The sequence below is a fragment of the Oncorhynchus kisutch genome, linkage group LG14 (assembly GCF_002021735.2).
Source record: "Oncorhynchus kisutch isolate 150728-3 linkage group LG14, Okis_V2, whole genome shotgun sequence".
Classification (NCBI taxonomy): domain Eukaryota; kingdom Metazoa; phylum Chordata; class Actinopteri; order Salmoniformes; family Salmonidae; genus Oncorhynchus; species Oncorhynchus kisutch.
In genome coordinates, this window is record NC_034187.2 from 23,310,962 (window position 1) to 23,317,435 (window position 6,474).

Below are 6,474 nucleotides of genomic sequence, written 5' to 3' on the forward strand. Positions count from 1 at the left end.
GGCTTTGTGATGGCCACTCCAATACCTTGAATTTGTTGTCCTTAAGCCATTTTGCCAACTTTGGAAGTATGCTTGGAGTCATTGTCCATTTGGAAGACCCATTTGCGACCAAGCTTTAACTTCCCACTTCAATATATCCACATCATTTTCCTTCCTCATGCTGCCATCTATTTTGGGAAGTGTGCAGTTGCAAACCGTTGTCTGGCTTTTTTTATGGGGGTTTTGGAGAGGTGGCTTCTTCCTTGCTGAGCGGCCTTTCAGGTTATGTCGATATAGAACTCATTTTACTGTGGATATAGATACTTTTGTACCCGTTTCCTCCAGCATCTTCACAAGGTCCTTTGCTGTTGTTCTGGGATTGATTTGCCCTTTTCGCACCAATGTACGTTCATCTCTAGGAGACAGAACGCGTCTCCTTCCTGAGCGGTATGACGGCTGCGTGGTCCCATGGTGTTTATACTTGCGTACTATTGTTTATACAGATGAATGTGGTACCTTCATGCGTTTGGGAATTGCTCCCAAGGATGAACCAGACTTGTGGAGGTCTAAAAAAAAATTCTGAGGTCTTGGCTGATTTCTTTTGATTTTCCCATGATGTCAAGCAAAGAGGCACTGAGTTTGAAGGTAGGCCTTGAAATACATACACAGGTACACATCCAATTGACTCAAATGATGTCAATTAGCCTATCAGAAGATTCTAAAGCCATGACATCATTTTCTGGAATTTTCCAAGCTGTTTAAAGGCACAGTCAACTTAGTGTATGTAAACTTCTGACCCATTGGAAATGTGATACAGTGAATTATAAGTGAAATAATCTGTCTGTAAACAATTGTTGGAAAATTTACTTTTGTCATGCACAAAGTAGATGTCCTAACCGACTTGCCAAAACTATAGTTTGTTAACAAGAAATTTGTGGAGTGGTTGAAAAACGAGTTTTAATGACTCCAACCTTAGTGTATGTAAACTTCCGACTTAAACTGTAAGTTATCCCTCACCCATCATAGCTCTGCCATTCCCAACGAATCAGAGAGCTTGGAAATGCGCATCTGGACACTGTACCCGCCCATTCAGGTCAGTGGTTATCGACATCCGAAGGGAGAAGACCCATGTTCCTAAGGAAGATGAGTTGCGAGACCCTACACACCTCTCTCATCTAAGAGACTACCAGCCCTGCTACAGGCCTCCTCAGTGGTCAGGGAGTGACCACACCCTCACCATTTGGGAGCTGATGAGAGAATATGAGTACCTGCATCACGAGCAGCAAGAAGGCAGGAGGGCATACTCTAGGCTCTCCCGGCCTGAGTCACCAGCGCTACTCTCCTGACCACCACCGCTCTTGACCTCCCCGGCTAGAGCCATCATCACCGCCACGGGAGCGCTATCACTGCCGGTCCTCCCAGAGTCGGCCCGGCTACTCCCCTGAGAGACACTACTCCAGGCCCTCCCGGCCTGAGTGTTCTCCACCTCCATGGGACTATTGGTCGTATTTGCCAGATCGTCGGGAGTGCCTCCAGCTGCTGTCCCGACCGATGTCCCTCTTGCACCCCCAACCAGAGGCATGGAATCGTCGGAACCGGCCTAGCTCCCAAGCAGATGAAGACAACTCCAGAGTGCACAGTCCATGACACCGAGGTCTGCACCCTCCTCAGCCAGCTCCTTGACCAGCCACAGTTAAGGAGACTCTTGCTCCAGTCGTGGAGCCACAGCCAGCCGCTGCCATGGGGCCTGTTCTGGTTGTGGAGTCGTCCTCTCCTCCCAATGGGGATCCGTGCTTCTACATCTGCATTGCTTACTGTTTGGGGTTTTAGCCTGGATTTCTGTATAGCACTTTGTGACATTGGCTGATGTAAAAAGGGCTTCATAAATACATTTGATTGATTGATCCCCTGATAGTTGAAGCAGACGCTCCGGTGACCACAACACACACACAGCTGTTTCCATTTGAAGATTCCAAGTCATTCAGATTACCAAAATCATATAAACATCTTCAAATGGAAACGGCTGTGTGTGTGTGTGTGTGTGTGTGCATGTAGTGGTGACCAAGTGTTCAGTATGGGCCTCAACATCATGTTCTAACCGCACAGCACTATAGACGACAGAACCAAACCAATCAGTTATAAGTATGTAACGGGTGAGGGCATTCATAGCCGACCGCTCAGACGGGTGAGGCATTTTTTAAATATTTTTTTTATTTCACCTTTATTTAACCAGGTAGGCTAGTTGAGAACAAGTTCTCATTTGCAACTGCGACCTGGCCAAGATAAAGCATAGCAGTGTGAACAGACAACACAGAGTTACACATGGAGTAAACAATTAACAAGTCAATAACACAGTAGAAAAAAAAGGGGAGTCTATATACATTGTGTGCAAAAGGCATGAGGAGGTAGGCGAATAATTACAATTTTGCTGATTAACACTGGAGTGATAAATGATCAGATGGTCATGTACAGGTAGAGATATTGGTGTGCAAAAGAGCAGAAAAGTAAATAAATAAAAACAGTATGGGGATGAGGTAGGTAAAAATGGGTGGGCTATTTACCGATAGACTATGTACAGCTGCAGCGATCGGTTAGCTGCTCAGATAGCAGATGTTTGAAGTTGGTGAGGGAGATAAAAGTCTCCAACTTCAGCGATTTTTGCAATTCATTCCAGTCACAGGCAGCAGAGAACTGGAACGAAAGGCGGCCAAATGAGGTGTTGGCTTTAGGGATGATCAGTGAGATACACCTGCTGGAGCGCGTGCATACCAGTCAACCGTTTTTACGTGATCATTCTAGACAGATTTAGTGACCAATAGTTTACACAGAGTGAGTTTTTACCCACAAAAGGGCTTTATTACAGACAGAAATACTCCTCAGTTTCATCAGCTGTCTGCGTGGCTGGTCTCAGACGATCCCCACAGGTGAAGAAGCCGGATGTGGAGGTCCTGGGCTGGCGTGGTTACACGTGGTCTGCGGTTTTTAGTCCGGTTGGACGTAATGCCAAATTCTCTAAAACATTCAATTTTCTGGCAACTGCTCTGGTGGACATTTCTGCAGTCAGCGTTTCAATTGCACGCTCCCTCAAAACTTGAAACATCTGTGGCTTTGTGTTGTGTCACAAAACTGCACTTTTTAGAGTAGCCTTTCATTGACCCTAGCACAAGGTGCACCTATGTAATTAATGATCATGCTGTTTAATCAGCTTCTTGATATGCAACACCTGTCAGGTGGATGGATTATCTTGGCAAATGAGAAATGCTCACTAACAGGGATGTGCACAAAAATTGAGAGAAATATTTTTGTGCGTATGGAACATTTCTGGGATCTTTTATTTCAGCTCATGAAACGTGTTGCGTTTATATTCTTGTTCAGTATAATTGTCACATGGAAGGCCAAAACTCCATACCATTAAAACAGGTTGAAATATCCGGCTGTCTTTTCAAACAGCTTACACTAATAGGGCATTATCATCATTTTCACAATGTCACAGTATTATTTCAACCTCATATTGTGGAAATAAATATAACACAGGATATTACATTTGACTGCACTGGGCCTTTAATAGACACTTACTATAGTAAAACTAAAATTACCTCATGAGATGGGAAAACATTATGACAGAATTGTTTAATTATGTGAAATCATAAAGGCACCGAATTGGTGGGAGACCCATGAACTGCCCTTAAAAAGGCTATACAAAAAGAGGATATAATAACCTTTGGCTCCTGGGGTTGTTCTTTTGCCAAAAAGGGTCCCCTAAATAAACAGGAATAATTGTCCATAAATTACCATATTGGACAGGTTCCAAATCCCAGACCCAAATTCCATGGCATTACAAACGGATGCTGCAAATTAACAAAGATATTTCAGTGCCATCACAATGTAGGGAGCACAACTTGACCTTGTTCTGTCGAGGACATACTGTATCATATCTAACATCCACGCACACCAGTTAGTACCCAATGTTCTAGCACTGACTGGTCACAAATGTGTCCATGTATGGCTGATATAACAAGACAATGTGTTGCAGCTGAGACGGTGCGACAGTCATTATTTGTGTAATGAGCTGTCTCAGTGGCAGTGTGTGGCGTGGCAGTCTGATCTGTCAGCCAATGAAGTGCGAGACCTGTGCTGGAAAGTCGGAGGTCACTGAAGCAAAGGCTTGCACCAAAGGGGCTGGGATTCAGCACTTAACACTTTGAAGTTCTCGTTAAAATGTCATTTTTGCACAATATGCTCGTTTCTGTTGAAGAGAGAACAGCATATTGTTCCTAATGCACTGAGTGGTTTCATCCATCACAGTCAGCCATGTGATGGTATTAACAGGTGTTCGCGGAAAGGTCATTTGTGAAAAGACTAATTGAAAGTCTATCATGGCACTATTATTGATTAGAGATCTTTCAAATTCACACAAAATACATGAAACAAAAATATGAACGCAACATGTAAAATGTTAGTTCCATGTTTCATGAGATGAAATAAAATATCCCAGAAATGTTCCATAGACCACAGAGTACTCACGTCTTCTTTCGAGTGTCATGTAGAGATTATGCCCTCTTAAAAAAATCTTTAATTAGGCAAGTCAGTTAAGAACAAATTCTTATTTACAATGACGGCCTGCCACTGAACGACAGATTTTTACCTTGTCAGCTCGAGGATTCGATCTAGCAACCTTTGGGTTACAGGCCCAATGCTCTAACCACAAGGCTCCCTGCCGCCCCTTGAAGACACTCGTTGAAGTCTGAAGTCTGAACTCTGTTTTGTGAACTTTGAAGTGGCATTGTCCTCTGTCTGTAAGAGCATGATGTGGGGATGCTGTAATGGAATCTGTTTTGCTGTGCTGGCTGGCTCTCCACTGCGCCCCATCTGTAATTACACCACACAGACACCCACTCACAGGGGGTAGCTGCTGCCTGCTGCCCCCTCCACAATGTTATTTGTGTAAACTCAGCCATCTTGTCAACCTAGCAGTCTGGGTGCGACGGATAGCAAACCACAAAAATCATCTCTATGAGCAATAACAGTGTTGGGTTGCAGATGTATGATACTGTACATGGAGCGGTCACTCTGTATGGAGACTTCTAAACTGCAACCTTCCTTCCTTCCTCCCTCCCTCCCTGCCTTGAAGTGTAAGGACCGAATTCTAACTAGAGATCCACACCTGTAATTCTGGGCCTGTAGCAAGGATCTCAAGAAAGACAGGTAAATGTTCTCAGGAAAAAAAATCCCAGTTAAGAAAAACTTTAGTTTTAGTTATTTGAAGGCCCAAATCGGTTTCCCCCTAGTCTCCTCTTTATGTTTGGTCCCTTTAACTTCCCGTTTCTTTCCTCCTGTCTGCTCACGGCATGGATTAATATTACATCAATGGCCAGAGGCTTGCTCTTGTACACAATGTTCCTACTAAATGGAGGCAACACTGCAGCTAACCTAACAGAGCCAAAAACATAGGAGTGGACTCAAACTACTACCCACATCCCATCGACTGAGATGCACATTTTTATTTAAATGCCCTCTGCATTACTGGATCAGCCTCACAGTCATAGTTTTTTCCCCTTCCTCTGTACCACATGCCCTTCAGCCCAGGCCGCATGTAACAGACAGACACTGATGGGAGTGGTGACTCTTCTCCACCAATGTTCCCTCTATTTTTTGGCACTGAGCAAATTTCAGATCTGTTGAGTGCAAACTTGAATCTTGTGAAATGTCTGTGCAACTTCCGGTGCGCGTTTATTGTACCCGCTTTAATTTACTGTTTTAGGCTACTGTGGCTATTTGATACTGTGGCTATTTAATGTACGCCTACCAGTGGCCTATTATGAAAATAACTATGGAGAAAATGCATCACATAACATTTTAACATGGAAATAGCTGTTCTATCATTCAGCCTACAGTAGCAGCCAATGTGTGGTGTTCAATGAAGGCTTACACTCCATGAGACTTTTGACATAAACATGCAGGGCTTGACATTAACCTGTTCATCCACTTGTCCTTCAGACAAGGTGACTGAAAATTAGGTGTTTGATGCAAAAACCACTTTGTAAAAATAATGCAGTTTATTTTGTATTCTCTCTACCATTATTACAGAGAATCAGACAAATGATGCTACCCTCTGCCTATTGGTTACTTAGCTTATTCAAGTCTGTCTCAAAATACAATACTGCCCCTTTAGGACAAAAAAAGCTCTTTACCCGACTTGCTTTTCAAAGATGTCTAGAAATGTACAGGTTTTGTGCTCTTGTACGATGCAATCACTACCACATTGCTGACTACAAATTAAGTAAAACTGGGCCAATAACTCACTAACTAGCAAAGAATATGAACAAATGTGCACACGTGGCTACATGCAGCTCTTGCTTTGATCTCAAAACAAGCGCATAATAATCCTGACCGCTCATGCTGTAAAACTCCAGTTCAAAGTGAATGGCACAAATCCATATGATAAATGGTCTGCTTTGCAATACTGCAGCTGACTGGTTAAGGCTTACCGGTCTG